Genomic DNA, 22,462 nt, shown 5'->3' with positions numbered 1-22,462 from the left:
TGAGAAAAGAAGGGAAAGGAAAGGAAAAATAAGAAAAGAAGAAAACATCCATATAAGTTTTTAATAAGTATGTCATGCATGACTCAGGAAATCTGTCACAAATTTTATTGGAATTACACTGAATCTGTAGACCAATTTCGTGAGAATTGACAGATCTATGATATTAAGTTTTCTAATGAAGAACATATTGTTTTGTCCCTAAATTATGTTCTTCAGTGTTTTTCACCATCTGTCTGTAATTTTCTACATCAAGAATATATAGGGTTCCCTCCATAAATCTGTTAATGGAGTAGATTAGATTAACTAACATTCTAACTTTGAAGCACCCTTGATATTGATGTTTTACCTTTCATTATATATTGCTGATAAGTTTTTAAAATATTGTATTTAAAATTTTTGCACCTGTGTTCACGAGCGATTTTGGATAACACTTTTAAAGCAGTTGTATTGAGATATTACCCACATACAACATTAGTCGTCCATTTAAAGTGTACAAGGTGGCCAAGCGCAGTGGCTTGTATCTGTAATCCCAGTGCTTTGGGAGCCCATGGCAGGAGATTTGCTTAAGGCCAGGAGTTCAATGTTACAGTAAGTTATCATTCCATCACCACACTCCAACCTGGGGGACAGAGAGAGACCCTGTCCCTAAAAAGTAATCATAATAAATAATAACTTGCAAAAATAAAATGTACAGTGCAATAGTTGTTAGTGCATTCACAATTACTCAAGCCTTACTCTAATCAATTTTAGAGCATTTTCCTCACCCGCAAAATAAACCTTATACCCACTAGCAGTCACCATCTTCTCAATGCCTGGCAACCACTATTTTGCTATCTCTGTGGATTTATCTGTTCTTGATATTTCACATAAATGGGCTCATAGATGCTAATTTTTTCAATATTTTTTTGCTTTAGGTACCAAGGTTATCTTAGCCTGATGTAGTTTGTTAGTGTGTTGTCCTTATTTTTCACTAAAAGGTATTTTATAAGATTGAAATATTTGTTCTTTAAATAGTCAGAGAAAGTCATCTATATAATTGTTGTGACTACTGTCTCTTTGTGGGAAGATTTTTAACCATTAATGGTTATGGGATAATTCTTATATTCAAGGTAAGAATATCTATCCATTTAATTGGCTTCATTAATAGACTTATGGAGGGAACCCTATATACATCTATCAATAAATGCAGAAAAAATTAATAATCTATGATCTTAAAAAGCATCCTCTGAAAAAACTAGGAATAGAGTAGGCTATCCTTAAGTTGATAAATAGCTTTAAAAGGGTTGTAGCGAAAGTCATAGTCAAAAAATCTTCCTTTCAAATCACAAGGGGAAAAAAAGAAGCCTGCTACCATGTCTACCAAACTATAGTATCTGGTATCTGTCATAGCCAGCAGAAAAATAAAGAGAAAAAAATAAAATCTAAAAGATGGAAAGAAACAAACAATTGTCACTTAATGATAGGGATATGTTCTAAGAAATGCATTGCTAGATGGTGATTTCAGCATTGTGGGAACATCACAGAGTGACTTACACAAATCTAGACAGTATACCCTACTATGCACCTATGCTGGATAGCACAGCCTATTGCTCCTAGGCTGCAAACCTGGACAGCATGTGACTATACTGAATACTGTTGGCAATTGTAACACAGAGGTAAGTATTATGTATCTAAACACGTCTAAAACATAGAGAAGGTATAGTAAATAAAAAATTTTTAAATCTTGTGCAACCACTATTGTATATGTGGCCCATTGTTGACTGAAACGTCATTATGTGGTGCATGACTGTATTCGTAAATGATAAATTATCTATAGAGGAAAAACTAGAGAATCTAAGAAAATATTAAAATGAATAAGACAATTTAGCAGAGTGTCAAAAAAAGAACAATATGTATAAATTGCATTTCTATGCACCAGCAATAAAGGTTACTTAACCACAAATACATAGCACATAATAATTATCAAAAAATGATATGCAATAATTTTCTGCACATACTTTTGTAAGATAAGTGAAGAATTAAAAACACAGGACACTATTAATTAAAATATTGGCTTAAGGTTTTATAGGCTTCACCAATAATGTGTCTTCAAATCTGAAAGTGTACAAACGAGAATTTAAGGTTTAGGAATTTTGGGAGACTATTTCCTGCTTTCTCTCACTCTACTAAAGCCGGGTCAGACACACACACTTATCACCCTCATCTGCATGCTTTCCTCCCTGAGGTTCCTGTCCTTAGAGGCCCAGGTTTTATGCAGAAGTCTCAAAACTGATTTTCCTCCCAGCTTGGTCACAGCTTTGCCATCCTATTCTGGGTACTGAGAACACTGGCTTAAGGCCAGCAGGATGCAGCAGCGGTTCTCAGTGACCCTGGCTCCAGCCTGGCTTACGTTTCCCTGGTGATGCTCTCTTGTTGTTCCTGGCCTCCAGCAGTCCCCCTTACTTTATTCTCATGCAGCATTTATTCTAATGATATTAAAAATACATTTACCCAGAATACATAGATGATTTTTGCCAAAAGTGGTCTCTGGAAATGGAAGTCCCTTATTTTGGTTTAAGTTATACAAATTTGCTTTCTTTATTTGACAATTGAAAATGTCTTTTTTTTTTTTTTTTTTAAGACAGGGTCTCGCTCTGTCACCCAGGCTGGAATGACAGACTGATAGGCAGACTCACACAGCCTTCTTGCCTTTCCCTGAGGAGTTGACTCCAATTGTCCTACACATTCCTTCCCTATGGTATAGAAGGCTTGGGTCTCAGTGGTAATGGCCTGGGATCCACCATCTCCTCTTGTGGCCACCTGAGACATGGCTTCTGTTCATAAGTCCCTATTAAATGTTTCTTTAAGAGAAAATGGATATGTCAGCCTCTTTCTTCCGCCTCTCGGCTCCCTCAGACTTGTAGGTAGGTTTCACGTTCTGCTCACTGCAGAACAAGGGGGACACAGGCATTCAGTCTGTAACAACCAATACAGATGTCTGGATAGTTACATGACACTAGCCATGTATATATCCTGGCAACATGATATCCATAAAAGCCTGCCTGACTCCAGTTTTAATGAGGAAGCCTTGTCTAGGTCAGTAGGTATAGTGGAGACTCTTAGGATGGCCCTAGTGATCTCTACTCCTGGTACTCACACCCTGTGGAATCCCTTCCCCAGGAGTGTGGGTGGAACCTGTGACTTGTGTCTAACCAATAGAATATGGCAAGGTTGGTGTTTGTCATTGCCATGGTTGCATTACGCTGGACTCTGACCTCCACCTTGGGAAGAGATTCTCCCACCTGCCGGCTTTGATAAAGTGAGTAGCCACGTTGGGGGACTTGGATGGCCAGCAACTAAGGGCGGCCCATAGGAGTTGAGGGTGGCTTCTGGCCAACAGCTGGCAAGAAAAGGAAGCCGTCAGTACTCTCACAAGGAGCTGAATTCTTACAACCACCATGTGATCTTGGAAGCAGATCCTTCCCCAGTTGAACATTAGTTGAGACCCTATCTCTGACTGACTCCTTAATTGCAGCCTCCTGAGAAAGCTTGAAAAGAGGACCCAGCTAACTGTGCCCAGGCTTATGACCTACAGAAACTGGGAAGTAATGAGCGTGTGTTGTTTTAAGGTGCTAAATTTGTGCTATGTAGATAAGTAATACAAGAAGCGAACGGGTTATGGAGAGTGTCCAAACAGAATCCTTTACTGCAAGTGAGGACATTTTGGGGATACAATATTTGGGTAATTGAATCTAAATTACAATACTTTTGAGCGACACCTAACACCGGCAGTTCTACATAAAGTAAAGCTCCTGACCATGGTAACAGTACAGAAACTCCCACTGCCGAAATCTTTATTAGCAGTCCACAGCATCATGGGTCTTGAAAGAGTCCCCCAAAGTTAATCTGTCTTATCTGCAGATTTGAGCCAGATTAATATCTAAACCATTACTCTTTATCACTCCCTTCATGGCTTCTCAGTAATGTCTGATAATGAGTTTCAATCTTTGCAAGGCTAGTGAGGGAAATTAATGGAGGCAATTAGAAAAGGTTGACGGGGAAGGTGAGTTAATCTGGTTAAGACTGAAGACTCGACATGAAACCAGAAAATCACTCAAGTTCCCTTCCCTTCTTCTCTTCTCTTCTCTCTCCTCTCATTTGACAAATGCTTACTGAGGTCCCTCAGTGTGGCAGGTATTAGGCACTAAGTTAGAACAAGACCTATGTCTTACATGTCTTATTTAATAAATGACACACGGGTCTTATTCACTGACCCATGTCCTGAAAGATCTCATTTCCAAGACAGGGGTGGGGGCGGACACATAATCAAATAATTGTTATAACCAGATAAGTGCTGATAAAATCATGGACAAAGCACTAGAGGTGGCCAGAATTAGGCTGAATATGTCTCCCTATTTTTCTTTCTTTCATACCAAGACTTACAGAGAAGAGAGTAGAGAGGAAATATCCACAAATACTCCAGTTAGAAAATTTTAATGCATAGTGTGGAATTGTGTCTCCCAAAAAGCAATGTTCACGTCCTAACTCCTGGTACATGTGTCTTACTTAGAAAGCGCGTCTTTGCAGACACAGTCATGCTAAGATGAGGTAATTAAAATGTGCTGCAATCCAATGGCTGGTGTATGTAATTGATGAGGGTCATTTAGCCACAGAGACACAAAGGGAGAATGCCATGGACAGTGGAGGTAGAGTGTGAATCAAAGCAGTTTCAAACCAAGGGATGCCAAAGATTGATGGTCACTTCCAGGAGCTGGAAAAGGCAAGAAAGGAGTCTTCCTGTAGAGCCTTCAGAGGCAACATGGTCCCACTGACACCTTAATTTTGGACTCCTAGCCTCCAGAGCTACAAGACAATACATTTCTGTTGTTTGAAGCCACCCAATTTGTGGCCTTTTTTTATGGCAGTCCTAGGAAGCTCATCCACATGGTCAAGTCACATTGACTTGGCTCAGGGTGAGGGATTCAGGACATCCTCTATGAAAAAGCAAAACAGTTGGAACCCAGGGAATGCAGTTGTGAGCTGTTTTCATTAAAAGGCAACAGGATTGTAGAGTCTGTGGGGGCATTGCTTATGTTCAGCTGGGAGCATTTGCGAAGCACTGGCTGTATGCCATGGGACACAGTTGGAAGCATGTCCACCAGGCAGCCTCTATCTTGAACTTGATAATCTTGTAAGCCATGGACAACGTAGTTTCTCAGAGAGAGGCACAGGCTAAGTGCTATCAGCAAACTGAACAGACCCCCCAAAAGCAGAAAATGAATGATTACGATTTATCATGTATATTGTGTTTAACCACCCCCCCCCCCAAAAAAAAAACCTAAAGGAAGCTCTTCCTGTATTTTTGACACCTTTGTGATTCTGGAAAGATTGTTTTACTCCACAACAATGAACACTTGGTTCTCCAGCGCTGGCTTGATTCTGCAACTTCCAGCTCCCTTGAGCACTCATCTCTGCCCTGTTGAGAATGGCAATGGCTTTGCTCACAGCGAGTGGCAGCTCCACAGCACAGTTCACACCAGAAACCTGGCAGCATCTGTGGTGAGCATCTTCCTTGTTACTCACATTCCTTCTCCAAGCCCTGCCAACTTTACCTTCTGAATATTCTTCAAGTACACCCAAGTCTTTCATCTGCGCTCTGATCTCTCGGGGGCAATGTGCAGTTTCTTCCTGCCTGGACAATAAGCAGAAAGCATGAAAACATTCGGCCCTCCAGCCCCTGTCCCCATACAGCTAGAAAGGTCATTTTCAACATGCCGGATGAGTCATGTTCTACCTCCACTTCCCCACCCCGTCCTTGATAGTCTTACTGTTGGTTTCTATTGCTCTTGGGATAGATTAGCTCCCTGTCATTAACTCTAAGCTCCAGCTCTGAGCACCTCTTCTGCCTGGCCTTATGTGGGGCAGGATCTGCGTTTTAGTGCACTCTTGTATCTCTAAGTCAAGAGCAGTTTTTGTTGAAAGAAATAAGAGAAAAAAATTTTGAACTGTTATTCAAAATAATAATTGAGTTCCCAGTTCATGGACTTTATTTTCTAGCAGGATGGAATTCTTAATTCCTTTGTGGTTCTGTATTCTGTGTCTTATCTTTCTCATAGCAAGCTTTAGGATGAAATTCTCTCCTCCTTTCTCTAGAGGTGCAATGAAAGTAAGCAATAAACAATGCATCCTAAAATCTGAATCTTCAGGGTACAAGAAAAGAAAGACACTTGGAAATTCACACTACAGTAAAACCCATCAATATTCATGGCAGGGAAAGGTCAAATAGGAAAATCTTGAATTAACTTTAGATAAATATCAAGTGTGAAATTCATCAAAATAATTTGAAATCATGAAAACCTATACCATGATGTGACCATGGCTCCCAATTTCATGGACTGTCTTTGTCAATAAAAGTAAGACTGATTCTAATTATCTCTTATGTTTTGTCATGCTATTTCATTATCTGTAATGATTCCATTTATTGATCACCATTAATATTTATTGAACTTTTATAATGCTTAAAGCTGTATATTTGCTTAGGTGATAATACAATACTACATGTGTAAATTGATAAAATGTAATGTACAGTGTTGTAAGTGAGTAAAATAGCATTGAAGAGGAGCCTGCATAGAAAAACAATGTGCAGGGTTGTGCTGTTCAATACGATAGCCACTCTTATGGTTATTTAAATTTAAATATAAATTAATTATCATTAAGTTAAATTTAAAAATTCAGTCCCTAAGATGCATCATCCACATTTCAAGTGCTCCACAGCCACATATGGCTAGTGGCTACTTTACTGAACAGTGAAGGTAGAGAATTTTCCATTATCATGGAAAGTTCTGTTAGACAATGTGTGGCTAGGAGGTTTTGTGAACCGTATCCTTAATAAAAAGAAACATTATGCTTCATTGTTTAAAAAAGAAAGGTAAACTGCATTAGCAGGTTGGTAGGCAGAGAACTCATGGTTTCTACTTTACAGATCAGTTAGAGCCTCCTTACTACGAAGGTTGAAGCTGAAGTGGAATAAAGACCTGATGGGCATTTGTGGAGAAGATTTCAGCCCCAATAGAGGCGGATGGTAGAATCTCCCAGGTAGACCTTTCTGGTTTCACAACTCCACTAATGACCATGATAAAAACCCCTTTCCAAGAAGAATGTACTTCCACTTATACACCCAGCACCTTCAATGAAATAAGTCCACGAATTCCTGAACTATGCATCTCAACTCTCTAAGAATTCTTCCAATTCCCAAATTCTATGAAATAAAAATGCTTTTGATCATACAAAATCTACATCTAAAAAAAATTCAGGACAACAACACATATATAACCAATGTGCACATGACTTGAAAACATTGTCTTCTCCTAGGGACGTTAAAACCAAAGATAGGTTGGGCGCAGTGGCTCACATCTGTAATCCCAGCACTTTGGGAGGCCGAGGCAGGTGGATCATCTGAGGTCTGGAGTTTAAGACCAGCCTGGCCAACATGGTGACACCCCGTCTCTACTAAAAATACAAAATATTAACTGGGTGTGGTGGCAGGCACCTGTAATCCCAGCTACTCGGGAGGCTGAGGCAGGAGAATCGCTTGAACCCAGGAGGCAGAGGTTACAGTGAGCCAAAATAGCGCCATTGCACTCCAGCCTGGGCAACCAGAGCCAAACTCCATCTCAAAAAACAAAACAAAACAAAACAAAAACAAAACAAAGATAGTATGGACAGTGTTGTGTCCTGGGAAAGCTTATTTTCATGATAAATTCAAAGTAAAATGATTAATTCCTGGGACATAGAATAGATATGAAATAACATTCATGTTTGTACAGGTGTTTTCTTGAATTGTAACCATTAACTATAATACCTGTTTAGGGTTATCCTAATGACTGACTTCATACTTTAAGTCCTTTATCTCTTTCTAACCACATTCTCAACAAGGTATTATGTTGAATAATAACTTATTTTTCTTTCATTGAAAACGTGGTCTGATTTCCTGTCTTTGACTTAAACTCCCATAATGTAAAAAATCCAAATCAGGTACTAAGAAAATGCACAAATGAAAAATGTTTTAATATTGTTATGGGAATTTGTTATACATCCAAATCATATTATATCATCAGAAATCATAATAATACCATTATGCTGTGCAATTATGTGCTTCAGTGGCAACTTATCATGTGTTTACTATAATTATACCATTCGACTAATTACAGCAATCATGCCATTTAGTGGCTGAATTCTTAGCTCTGAATTCCATTGATTGGGTGGACTTTATAATTCTGTGAGGTTTTGTGCCTTGAATTTGATGAATGTAGGACTCGAATTTTGTGTTGCTAGCTTAAAAAAAATTCAGCAATAATTTCGAGGTTTGGGGATGAATATGTTTATCATTTATCAAAATGTCCAAAGGAGGGCAAATTGCTGTTTTTCCATCGCAAGCCTGAGCCCTAAAGGAGAGTGGGCTGTTAGACTAAGTCCTTGTCTGCAGAGCAGAGGCTCATGTCTGCATCACGCAGGAGCCAAAGGGTTAAAGTGAACTGACTGGTTGCTGAACTGAAAAGAGAAGTTGGTTACTTAGTAAAATTAGTCAATCAGTTTGACTTTTTTTCATTCCATTGATCACTTGCTAAACTAAATGGATTAGATGGACACATTTTATTTGTTAGCACTGTACAGCTAAGAGTCCAGAGAAGGACACTCAACAATCGTCAACACATCCTGCAAATAGAGGTTCAACTACAAAAATTAGTCCACATATCCAGTATTATCAAATGTCTATTTCATGCAATGCTTCTGAAAAAGGAACAAAGCCATTTCAGACACAAGTCCCATATTCACCCAGCATAACCTACCAAATAATCTTCTCATGTTTGTGAGGCTGGGAAAAGTTAGCCTTCCAAATGAAAATTACATAAAGTGCATCTTAAATTTCCTAATCAACTTGAGTGTTACTCTCCACGCTTACCTCTGAGAAGGAAGCTAAGAAATCATTTGGGTGGAGTTAGATCTTCTAATGGTAAAAGCTTCTTCTCTTGGTAACAGCTTCAGCAGGGTGGAGCGAAGTGAATCTTGCCAATGTTTTCGGGCCCGGATCTGCAATTTGAAAACTGTTAGCCTTTGGAAAACTCACTAAATGTTCAAGTCTCAATTTTCTTATCTCTAATGAGAGAATTAAAGGTAGCTACTCTGTAGGACTTTTGTGAGGTTTAAGGGAGAATACCAACACTTTTTAAAATCTATGTATCCAAATATATAGAACTTTTACCCTCTGGGTTTCAAGAGGAAAAACTTTAATAAGAAATTCACATTCTTCTCCTAAGAAAGACCTTAGATGTGATGCAACTGTTTGCAGGGACATGAATATCTACAACTTTCTAGAGATTTTCCCATTAGATTAATATATTGAAATAAGCAAAAGCTTTGACATTAACGGCTCTGCTGAGTTGTCTCTCTTTTTCAAAATCAGAATAACAGGATTAGATGATCACATAAAACTGCTTGGGGGTGAGTCCCTGATTCTGGTGGGTTCTTCCACTCAGGCTTGGTGAAGCGCTTCCGGGTCTGCACTGGCTGCAGCCCCTGGTGCGATGAGGACACTGAGGCCCAGAGAGGTTAAGTGACTCGGCCAAGATCAAACAGCTAGTAAGTAGTGGAGCCAGGACTCAAACCCAGTCTAGGAACCATGTCCACTTTGTTTCCTTCAGTCCCCTTTGTGGGACTGAGACACTGTGGTTTAATCTGGATCGACCTTGTGTGGAAGAGACAGAGCTGCAGCAGCAGGAATAGCAGCATTAGACCTGGCTCCAAAGCATCGCAGAGAAAGACAACAACCTGGTTCCCATTGGCAAATCAGCCTCAGAGCACTATGTTGATGAGGAAGAGGAGGAGGATGAAGACAATGAGGGTAGTGAAGAGGACTTAGAGGATGATGAGGACATGCAGGACATGAACAAGATGAATGACTACAATTAGTCACCTGATGACAGAGAGATCAATGAAGTGGACATGGAAGGCAAAGAACAGGATCAGGACCAGTGGATGATCTAGGTAGACAAGGCAGGGTGCCCTCAGGGAGATTCCAGTCCAGCCCAACCTACGCTGCATCCCAACCCCCAACCCCTGCCCACAGAACAAGCTGATGGCCCCAGTGCCTGAAAGTGCCCTTGGGCAACTCCTCAGCTGCTACCAGGATCTGGTCTCCTTGGCCTCTCCCAGGCCATCAGTCTGCACTTGAAATCCACAGAGCCTGAGCCCACTCCACCTTCCCGGACAGTACCTCACCTCTTGGTTGCCAGATCTGGTCTCTTTCTACGTTTCTTTAATAAAGACAAAGGAGTGATTTCCTCCCCACATCCACGCCCCCCCCAAAAAAAACAACCTACTTGGAACTTGAAAGAAGATCTTAGGAAGAGTATCAGATATTTACCACTAATCAAAATTTGATAAACACCCTGAGAGCACAAGAGAATGTCATCTCATATCAACTTTAATATCTGGTATTTAGTTTTCAATTTTTATTTCCAAGTTGCACTAGATCATTAATTAGTTATGAAGCAATTGGGTCTTATCATAATACCCTAGAAAGAAACAAGTGTAGGAGAATGCAGCACAGCCATATCTTTTTAATTTGGTGGTGAAGTATTAATAATGAATAATAATTGACATTAATGGGTACTCATAAAATAGTTATTATTTTAGCATGTTCTGAATAAAACTTATAATGTATTCCATTCGATTATTCTGTATTACTATTCAAGAGCAGCACAAATTATGAAACTGTGTCCTGCATATTTATTTGTTTCTTTTGGCTACTCTTGTCCTCTTAAGAGCTCATTTTTATTGGGACTAAGTTTTTACTCAGCTGTCATAAGCATCCAAAAACCCTTCAAGGGGCAATTCAGAGTGGCTTTAGACAGCTATCTTTAGACTATGATCATGTTTTTCTGCCGAGTTTGTAAAATAATAATTCCCAAATGACAATAATGATTGCAATAGCCCAGCTATTCTATAAGCCACAGAACTGTGATAAAACAAAAACAATGAAATAGTACTTCCTCCAATATGTCAAGCATGAGCTTGCTTTCATTGCCCAGGAAGTCATTTGAACCTTGTTTATGCAACAATAAAAGATTATTGAATCCTGCTTTGCGCATGTATAGCTCGAGTCAAACATCAGTTGGAGCAGTCAGTTCCTGGAATGTCTTCAGTGGAAGGCACCTGAGCCCTCACCTGCTCATGTATCCCCCACCACTGCCTGGGTGTTTCTCCCCTCGAGGTGTGATCAGCATCTGCCTGCACGCTTCCCTTGAACACTTCCCAAAGATGTGTCCAGCTGGTTGCTTTCTAAGTTTGAAGGCTTATGAAAGTCCTTAAAAATGGTTCCTAGACTGGACCTTATTCTAGATGTGGCTTGACAGGTGTAGAATATCGTTGCCTTTCTTTCAGCCAAACGATTCATTCTTGTTAGTGTAGCCTGAAAATGCATTTGTGGGTTTTGCTCACGATGTTATTGTCTTCCAGGGTGTCTGTAATCATCCCTAAATGTAGAGGATCTTTCCTTGTTTTGAAAAACAGTGACATGTTTGTGCACCTAAATCACTCATCATTACTTTGCTTGGTACACGATGAGGGTCAATCATACTGATCTACAAAGTTGGGTCATTTTTTTCCCTTGAGTAAAATTTTCATTGTTTGTTTCTTTCATTAGGGGTATGGAATATCAGGTGTTAAGTTTAGTCAGCCCAGGATTTGATTTCTGGTTTATCTGTTGAGTAGCTAACTATGGGTAATTTACAAGCTTCCCATACTCCTTGCATTTTTCACTTAAAAAATGGATAAATTAGTTTGTGTCTCAAAGGATTGTTGCAATGAAGAAAATTGATAATGAATGTGAAGTGCTTACCGCAATACCTAGGGCATAATAGTTACATAATAAAAGCTGTAATTGCTTCTTTTTCAATTATTCTGGTAGCTTCCAGAGAAAATCAATTTCTTTATACCCAATCTCTGTTCCTATCCTATATTTTTCATGTATTTTGTTCTTTTTCTCTGAATCCTTAGAGTATCTCGTTATCTATTCCATTGATTTAGCTTTTTCCTTATGCCAGTTTGGATCTCTTGCTATCCAGTGCAGGCTTTATTCTGCTTTTGAAATTTTGGTTTCCTTGAAAGCGATATGGCCTGTATCTCTGAGTTTATGTTTTCACCTCTGCTGGTATTTGCATCTCATTCTGTTATGTTTTCCATTTTCACTTGTTCTCTTGCAGAAAAAGAGACTTTCTGCTTCTTTGTCACAGGAGCCTCCCTTCTCGATTCTAGCAGGAGATGTAATTCTTAAACGTTTTTGTTCTAGTTTCTATAGTAAACACTTTTGCTACCAGAAGTTTCCTTTCTTGAGATTTTAAAAGCTCCATGTTCATTTTCACTTTACTTATTTCCGAAGAAGCAGTCAACCTATGGTATTTGTCAATAGAATGAAAAAAGGGAGTCCCTTAGGCTTCACTGACCTGCTATGCAAAGGCCTGCACCAGGGATTGCCAAACTTTGTCTGTAAAGGGCCAGAGAGGAAATATTTTAGTCTTTGCTGTTGTGATTATTCATCTCTGCTGATGGAGCATGAAAGCAACCAAAACATGTAAACGAGTGGGCATGGCTCTATCCAGATAAAACTTTATTTGCAAAAACAAGCAGCAGGCCAGACCTGCTCCCGGTTATAGTTCACTGACCCCTGGTCTTGACTGTCAGTTCCTTGAAGGCAAGGAGCCTTTCTGTTTCGTTCACTTCTGTGTCTGAAGCACCCAGGACAGTTCCTAGCTCATCTGAGACCTCAGTAAATACTGATTGAGCAGCTGAATTATTATGATGAGTAGCTGGAAGAGGGAATATGCACTTCCCCTGGCCCTATTTCCTCCATCGTCTTGTGTGGATCCGCTGAAATATCTCAGGGTAGGGTCTGTCTTTCCCCTTGTGGCTGACTTTAGTTGTATTGCAATGGCTAGTTGCATGTGTCAACTGGGCTTGACCAGCTGTTTGGCCAAACACTAGTCTAGATGTTGCTGTGAAGGTGTATTTTAGACATGATTATATTTAAAGCATTCGACTTTAAGTGAATCAGATTATCCTCCATTATGTAGGTAGACCTTATTTATTTGGTTGAAGGCCTTAAGAGCAAAGACTGAGGTCTCTCAAAGAAAAAGACATTCTGCTGCAACAGGGAAATTCCACAGTTTCTAATTTTCAAACTCATGACTGCAGCATCTAATCTTACCTGAATCTCCAGACTGCCAACTTGCCCTGAAGATTTCCAACTTATCATCCCCTCAAACTGGATGAATCAATTTTTAAAAATATATATATATACACATATATATATGTCATCTATGTATCTGTCATCTATCTATCCATCATTTATCTGTCTATCCATGTGTCCTATCTATCTACCTGCCTATCATCTGTCTACTTACCAACTACCTACCTATTATTGGTTCTGTTTCTCCAGATAACTTTTATACATATATTGATGGAATACATGAAATAACACGTCCTCAGTCTGCACTGTGAAGGGCCTGCTTTTGTCTCTGACACCCCTCTCCTTACTTCCATCAATGAGGCCCACACCAGATGCAGGTCCATACTAGATGTGCATGATCTGTCAGGATTCTCCCTGCCCCATTCATTGCCTTACCAAAGCTGCAGTCTCCAGTGAATGTAGACATAGAGCAGTGTGCAACAGGTGGAGCAGGGGAGAGGAGGGGAGCCCTTCTGCAGCATGGGACCATATGTGCCAAGGGCAGGCTTGCTCTGTTTTATCTTTTCTTCGCATTCCCTTTTTCTTTCTTCATGGTTCTGTAAAAAGGCCAGAAAGAGAAGCAGAAGGGCCTCCTAGAGAAGTGCCCAGAGCTGGGCTTGGAGGAACATCCCTGTCAGCCCCAGAGCTCCCTCTTCCAGCATATCCAGCCTGCTTGGCTGGGTTCTGCAGGTTAGTAGTGCTCAATGGTCCAACTCATATTCAACTCAGGAGAGAGAGCTTGGGGGCCACACTTGGGCAACCATCCTAGGCCATGTCTCCAATCTAGCTTTCACCAGAGAAGCATGAATTCTATAGATTATTAAGTACTGGCTTGGCCGCCAAAAAAAAAAAAAAAAAAAAAAAAATATATATATATATATATATATATATATATATATATATATATATATATATAGTATTCTCATTTGGAAACCAGTTCTTTTAAGGAATCCTAAAGAGAAGTAGGACCTCCTAACACCTGAGGAAGCCTTCTACAATGTTCTCAGACAAGGAAATTTATCTCCGATCTGAAATCTTCTAATTATCCTGCTTGCTTTTCCGTAATAGTAATGCTCACAACTTTTGCACACATACCCTAACTAGAAGGCTCTGTGAGAGAGATAAATGTCAAAGCATCCCGTTTTATTTACCATCATCTAATAGGTGCCTATCATAGTCCCTGCCTTTGGTAGTAATTGCTATATGAGTACTTACAGTACTTATATGCTATCTAAGTCATTTCTGAATGAATGGATGCATATTTGGCTACGTGGATGGTTCTACTAGGATCTTTCTTTCTGGTAGCATAGTAATTAAGGACATGATAGTACATTTCCATTATTTATTTAAAATGCAACCAGGAGTTAGTGTGATGTAAAAAAGTAGGTAGTTTCTTAAGCATAACCTTCTTCATCTCCTTTTGGAAAACTGGAGTGTTTGCCTGAGTCTAGAGTTTCACCCCTATCTATCTCACTCACCTATTCATTCTTTTTTTTTTTTTTCTTTGGTATTTTCTGTAGTGACAGAGTCTTGCCATGTTGCCCAGGCTGGTATTGAACTCTTGGGCTCAAACAATTCTCCGGCCTCATCCTCCTAAAGTGTTGGGATTGCAAGTGTGAGCCACCATGCCCAGCCTCCCTCTGGTTTCCTGAGGGTGTGTCTATGTTCATGTCTTCAAATCTTCCTGATACGCTGCGATAGACCCAGTCTGAGCATAGGCGTAATTTCTTTGAAGCAATCTAATACTCCTTTACGCTCACTCCTGTGGACTTTAGTTTCCTCTGACTCATGTTTTCCTCTATATCCACTCTGAGGATTATTCACCTACACATTCAAGACACAATAATAAAGAACTGTAAAGCTTTCTTTGTGCTTCATTTAACACTATTTCATCAGCCCCAAGCACTGAATCTATCTCTATCTCCTTTGCTCCACTTTTTCTGCTTCAAATATAGCTTTCAAAATAGTTTTGCTCACAGAATTTTTGCCAAACTTGCTAAATGTTTCCTGGGATTTACCATCTGGTATACGCTTTGGAGTGAGGAGGAAAAAAAAAAAAAAAACATTGAGGAAATATGCAATAGGATTACGATTTAGGAGGATAAGGCATAAGTTCCATTTGCCGTTGTGCACAAGGTCCAGTGAGTGACAAAGACCCCCAAGGTCGTGGAAACAACAGGATTTGGAAGCCAGCATGAATAGCAGTAATCTAGAAAGCCTGGTATATCTCCTTGCTACCTCAGCTGATCTAGCATTCTAAGTGAGCAAGTAGGAATTATGGGAGGGGATTGGAAGGGAAGGTTACTTTGAAGGGAAGCATCTCTTCCAACCACCCATTCTGCTCAGACTACAACTTCTTTTCATTTTAGAAAAGCATTTCTCTTATTCTGTAGCACATGTATGGCTATAAACAATTAATAACATAGTTTACATTAATTTTGTGCATTTGATGGTTGCAAACTGAAGTATATGCTTTTTGCAAGATGGTGTATTATTTGCTATTGCTGCATGACAAATAACCACCAAGTTAGTGGCTTACAGCAACACCAATTGCTGTCTCACAGTTTCCATGAGTCAGGCATCTGGGAATGGGTTACCTGGGCTCTCTGTTCACTTCTCACCAGGTTGAAACCAAGGTGTCAGCTGAACTGTGTCCCTTTCTTATAGTCATGCTCACAGTTTCATTCTCAGCTCACAGGGTTGTTGGCAGTATGCATTTCCTTTAGCTGTGTGTTTGAGGTTTCTCCTTTCCTGCTGGTCTTCTCCCAAGACCTTGTTCAGCTAGTAGCTGCCTGAAGTTTGTTGCCACGTGGACCCCATAGGCAGTTTACAACATGGCTGTTTGCTTTCTTCGTTAAGTAGAACAGCTTCTGCTGCTACTTCTTGTCACTTTTAAGGGCTCAGCTGCCTTGATCAGTCCCACCCAGATGATCTTCCTTTTGATTAACTCAGTGCAAGCTAATTAGGGATGGAATCACTGGAGTGGCATCCATCATATTTACTGGTACTGCCTATCCTCAAGTGGAGGGTATTACATAGGGTATATATACCAGGGGCTGGGAATCTTAGGATGTACCTTAGAATTCTGCCTGCCTCAGGTAACAAAAAGGGGGAAAACAAGATACAGGTCTGATGGGGAAAGCTGATAGGTTTCATCTTGCAAGCCTGGACATGGCTGCCTGGAGAAGGATCGTGAGACTATACCAAGGGCGAGAAGGGAAAGTGCAGCAGGGACTGATGGGAGGTGTTACCTGACCCACACTTGTCTGTTTCGGTCAATGGTATCAACCTATGGACTGTGCCTCTAGAGGTGTAGCAGAGTTATTGCAAGAAGGATTTGCAAGCATATAGGCATCAAAGCAGTTTTTGTAGATTGAATAAATAGTAGATTTTACACACTTGCATAATTTTCACAGGTATACTATGGTATATGAGTTTTCTATTGCTGCAGTAACAAATTACCACATACTTAGTGGCTCAAAACAACACAAATTTACCACTCTACAATTCTGGGGGTTAGAAGTCTGAAATGGGTCTCAATGAGTTGAAACCTAACTTTGGCAGGGCTGGTTCTTCCTGGTGGTTCCAGGTAAGAATCTGCTTTTCCATGCCTTTCCAGCCTCTAGGGACTACCTGTGTTCCATGCCCGGTGGCTCCTTCCTCCACCATCAAAGATGTTAACGTGAAATAATCAAAGGGATCAGAATCCAATTTTAAATAGTTTATTCAAGAGCAAAGTTTGAATTTGTCCTCTTGGGAAATACAAACTCCAGAGGAATGGAGTCAGTACTCAGAGGTGGAGAGGTCAGGGTTTCACACTCATTTAGACAAATTCAAAGAAGTTTACCATGATTACAACACTTTCACATAAGACTGGGTTATGAGTTGCAGTAATTTTGATTTGTTACAGCTTATTCCTTTTAAGGAAATATATATTTAACAGTCCATGTTAAGTCAGACATCGTGGCTTGTGCCTGTAGTCCCAGCTACTCGAGAGGGTGAAGTAGGATTACTTGAGCCTAGGAGTTCAAGGTTGCAGTGAGCTATTATCATATCTCTGCACTGAGCTACAGAATGAGACCCTGTCTCTAAAAACAAAAAAAAAAATTAATTTTAAAAAATTCTATTTTAAGCAATTTGATAGCCATGGGATCTTTTGCACCATCTGGTCTGAGTTGTGTGCAAGAAAAGAAAGAAGGCAGTTAATCTATAATAAAAGGTTAGTAATTAAAAGTGAAGAGGTCTTCTCTCTGGTGTCATTTACTCTTTCACAACATTTTACAAAACAAGGAAAACTTAGGAAGAGGGTTAATTTATCATCAGTGAAGGAAAGGTTACAGCTGCTGGCTGCATGACTCAGATCTCACAATCACATTCCTTCAAGCCTCAAAATAATTTAACGTTCCAACAGCTTCAATTTGATGAATTTATTTTCACAAAGGGCATCACTTCAGTCTCCGCCCCCATCATTATGTCTTCTTTTTCTGACTCTGACCCATTTGCCTCCCTCTGATGAGGACCCCTGTGATTATACCGGTCCATGCAAATAGTTCAGGATCACCTCCCTTACTTAAAGTCAGCTGATTACAGACTTTAACCACAACTACAAAATACCTTTTGCTATACCAAAATAGCAGCACCTAGATTGGTGTTTGATTGGATAACTGGAAACTGTAGCCTAACTGCATTGACTTGTAAAACTGAACATCACAGATGGGATGAACAAAATACAAACTTATTTAAAGGTATTGCAGGATTTTTAAGATTATGTACTTTATCACCTGTGACTCTTACAACTGTGGCCACGGGTGAGTGGCCCTGAATTCTTCTGATGCCATTCAATTGTATTCATGCTGTAACAGAATGAACAGGGACACTGATCAATGAGAGAAGAAGAGCATTTCCGGGAAAGGCAGAAGCTCCTGAGACCCTAGAATTCGCCGTCAAGGCACCGAAGACTCATTCACATACCCCAGAATGGGTAGAAGAGAGGAAGGGAAACAGAGATGAGAGGGAGCTGAAGGCAAACTTCACCCAACTTGCCATTTTGTAAAGGTTTGTTCCTCCTTCTGTTGCCTTATCCTACTTTACCCTGAATTTTATTTATTTTGGTCTTAGCTCAAAATGCAACATGAGGCTGTCATCAGAAATTTAATACATTAGCATTCAACGTCTTCTGAAATGTACTGCCTGAAAATCACAAGGAAAATGAGGAGAACAATGATTTTGCCTCCCCTCTACCGAGCAATTAAATGTGATGAATATGTCATACGTAATGGTGAATGTTGGAATTAATAAGCTGAAATGTCGATGCATGACTATTTGTATACTTGACATCTCATAATTACATCATTTATCATAAAAAATCTGGCAATCTTAAATAGAGAGCATTTATAATTAATTTTCTTGCCCTGGAAAGTCCAATTCATTCAACAGTCAAAAAGAGTCAGTGTTAATTTCTTTTCTATCAGCCGCAGGCCACAAGTTAATATATTAAAATCAGAACATTTACAATAACAGACTAATTAAATTATTTCCTCTACTGTAGCAGAAAAATGCATGGTTCTTATGCTGATAATCAGTCACCACAATAAACGCCATTTAATTCTTCTTGAAAGTCAAATTCTTCCTAATGGCAATTTTAAACTGTCAAGTGGGTTGAGAAATGCAGTTTGTTCGAGTAATAAAGAATGTTGACTTTTGCATATCATTATTGTTAATATTCTTTAAGAGAGACTAGTAGGAAACTCATTCAAATAATATTTGCCAATAAATTAGTTTGAGTCATCAACAAATGAATGAACCAGACAAAAGTTATCTCAGTTCTACAGAGTAATGAGTGCAGATTTTGAAATGTTTGTGCTGATACACTTTCTCTGACAAATATGATCCAGTAAACAAGGTACATATTTCAAAATAGAAACACAGGGCATGACAGCTTTCCAGTTGAGGGCAAGGTCTGGGTCACCAGAAGCAAGAGAAGAAATGTGAGTATTTCTTCTGAATGTTCTGAATGTTCAAAACTCGTTCTGAATGTTCAAAAATACCGTAAAAGAAAATAAGTTGTCTAGAATAGTTGTTCTGAAAACATAAGCAGGAAAAAATTATGACCAAGATGTTGTCTATGGATCAAAGATGTCTAGATGTGTTATAAAAAGAAAAGGGTGAGTGTGTCAAGAGGCTGATTTTGTGTCTAATAAGGAGATATATCTAATGTAAATGACGAGTTAATGGGTGCAGCACACCAACATGGCACATGTATACATATGTAACAAACCTGCACGTTGTGCACATGTACCCTAGAACTTAAAGTATAATTTTAAAAAATGACATAATGACACAAATCTATTTCAGGTCCCCCAAAAGGAAAGAGAATATATATTTTGGTGGCTCTGGTTTAAGATCCAAAAACTTTCAGGTTATCTCATCACTCTCTGGTAGAAAACAAATGTACCAGATAATTTTGAGGCTACACTGAAAACATTTTCTTCATAAAGATGTAAAAGGCTCATCAGAGAAGATGGCTTTTTTTTTTTTTTTTTTTTTGAAACTGAGTTTCACTCTTGTTGCCCAGGCTGGAGTGCAGGCTGCTGTGCAATGGCGTGATCTCGGCTCACCACAACCTCTGCCTCCTGGGTTCAAGTGATTCTCCTTCCTCAGCCTCCCCCGCGTAGCTGGGATTACAGACATGCACCACCATGCCCGGCTAATTTTTGTGTTTTTATTAGAGACGGGGATTCTCCATGTTGGTCAGGCTGGTCTCAATCTCCTGACCTCAGGTGATCTGCCCACCTTGGCCTCCCAAAGTGCTGGGATTACAGGCGAAGATGGCTTTCTTGATACAGCCAGTACTTGGCAAATTGCCTGGCATATAACAGGTGTTCCCTACACACTGGTGGCACAAGTGTAATTCCTTCCATGATCCATTGTTTATTAATCAATGTCACATGGTAAGCCAGCCAATTTTCCATATATCTCCCTTACGTTGCAACAGCTCTACAATGTTGGTTGTCATCATTGTTAAAATGTTACAGATGGAGAGGTTGACATTCAGAAATGTTCATGAGAGTCAAACAGGCTGGCACTTGGCAAAGAGGGATCTCAATCCAACCACTTTCCTCCTCCTCCAGACTCAACACTTCCCAGTTGCCTGCTATGTGTGATGAATGCAGTCATGTGGGAGATCCGTCTGGCTACACTTAAGGAATTTCCAGACAGGCTGCAACGCAGCTAAGTTTCTCTTAAAGGCTATGGAAAATGTTTGCATGTATCTACAGAAAAAAAAGGGGAGAAGGAGCAGGAATAGGAGGAGGCAGATAAATTGAAGAAGAATTGGAATTAGAAAAGATTAGAATTACAAGAAGACAAAGATGATGAAGAAGAATTATAAAACCAAAGAAGGAAAAGGAGTAGAAGGAGAAAAATTGGAATGAGTAGAGAAAGAGGAAAGGGAGAGAGGAGGAGAAGGAAGAGGAAGAAGAAAGAGGAGGCGGAGGAGGAGGAGGAAGAGGAGAAACAACATTAACTTATGGTAAGAGAGATCCAACTAAAACCAAGAAACAGTATCTTATTTCGAGCGATAATAAAAAAGAACCCCTTAAGGCAGGTATGCAATTTTTAGTTCCCTTAAAATCTTTGACAAGACAGAAGGAATTTAATACTCCTCGAATATTTACTATATGCAGATTACTTTACTGAAGCATCTAATTTAATCCTCTTATAATCCTGTAAGGCAACTATTCTTATTTACATCTTATGGATGAAAACAATTTGCATTCATAGGAGGTAAAGTCATCATTTTACCAATGAACAGAGCCAAGCTTTGAGGCAAGGAAGACACAGACAGCGGAACTCCAAAGGAATGGCTATGGGACCAATCAGGAGTGACTGGAGTTGGGGCATTAGCTGTGCTGCTGTGTCTCTATCCAGTGGCTGGAATTATGGATTAGGAGCGTGCCCTAACGCGTTGCAAGGAATGACCATCAAGAACAGACTTTTTGTTTTTTAAGACGGAGTTTCGCTCTTGTCACCCAGGCTGGAGTGCAACGGCGCGATCTCAGCTCACTGCAACCTCCTTCTCCTGGGTTCAAGCGATTCTCCTGCCTCAGCCACCCGGGAGCAGTCTTTAGAGGACAATGCTAGGTCCTCTCACAGGAGCCCGGAAGATTCTCCTCTTGCCAATGTGGCTGCTAAAAATCCTACGCTTGTGGCTCTTCCCCAGAAACACTGCCGTGCCTTGGAATTTAGTTCCTCTCCTCCCCCAGGGAGGACCCTTGACAAAGCGTTCATAGCTGCACCGAGTTGAGAGGGATGGATGGAATCCAGCTCTTTTGCTTTGGGTGGGGCCAACTCTGAAGCCCAACTCACACTCCAGAGTCAGCCTCTGCAGGACTGTATCTGAAACCACACCCTTGCTTGGTTTCCCTCACCTGCTTCACCCACTGCCTTACGGAGTTATCCGCATACTTCTTTGGGTGGTTTTGTTGTTGTTGTTGTTGTTGTTTTGCTTTTGTTTTTTGCGACAGGGTCTCGCCCTGTCGCCCGGGCTGGAGTGCAGGGGTGCAATCTCGGCTCACTGCAACCTCTGCCTCCTGAGTTCAAGCGATTCTCCTGTCTCAGCCTCCCGTAGCTGGGATTACAGGTGTGTGCCAACACGCCCGGCTAATTTTTTTAATTTTAGTAGAGATGGGGTTTCACCATGGTGGCCAGGCTGGTCTTGGACTTCTGACCTCAAGTCATCTGCCCTCCTCGGCCTCTCAAAGTGCTAGGATTACTGGAGTGAGCCACCACCCCCAGCCAGCATACTTCTTTATTAAGTAACTTGCATACCAGTTCTCGTATCAAGGCTAGCTTCTGGAAATCTGAACTTGGACATATCCACATAGCTCATTATTATTATTATTATCGTTTTTTGTTTTTGTTTTTGTTTTTTGAGTTAGAATTTTGCTCTGTCGCCCAGGCTGGAGTGCAGTGGCGCGATCTTGGCTCACTGCAACCTTCACCTCCCGGGTTCAAGCGATTCTCCTGCCTTAGCCTCCTGAGTAACTGGGATTAGCACATTAATTTTTAAAAAATAAAATCCACTTGCACAAAGATTATGTACATTTTGATTTTGAGATTATTATTCATTTAAATTTTATCGTTCCCTTTTTGTATTTTGGAGGCAATACTTTGTTCCAGGATGTAAACATTTTTACA

General features: G+C 40.1%; 1 pseudogene; it reads left to right on the top strand.

Moving 5' to 3' along the window:
* The first annotated feature begins 9,631 nt into the window (after positions 1-9,631).
* LOC126945972 (anaphase-promoting complex subunit 15-like) lies at positions 9,632-10,023 on the top strand (annotated as a pseudogene).
* The last annotated feature ends 12,439 nt before the right edge of the window (positions 10,024-22,462 follow it).

This window comes from Macaca thibetana, chromosome X (genome assembly GCF_024542745.1).
Source record: "Macaca thibetana thibetana isolate TM-01 chromosome X, ASM2454274v1, whole genome shotgun sequence".
NCBI classification, from domain to species: Eukaryota; Metazoa; Chordata; class Mammalia; order Primates; family Cercopithecidae; genus Macaca; species Macaca thibetana.
The sequence above is the reverse complement of the archived record's forward strand: the minus strand, read 5'-3'. Positions and strand labels throughout refer to the sequence as shown.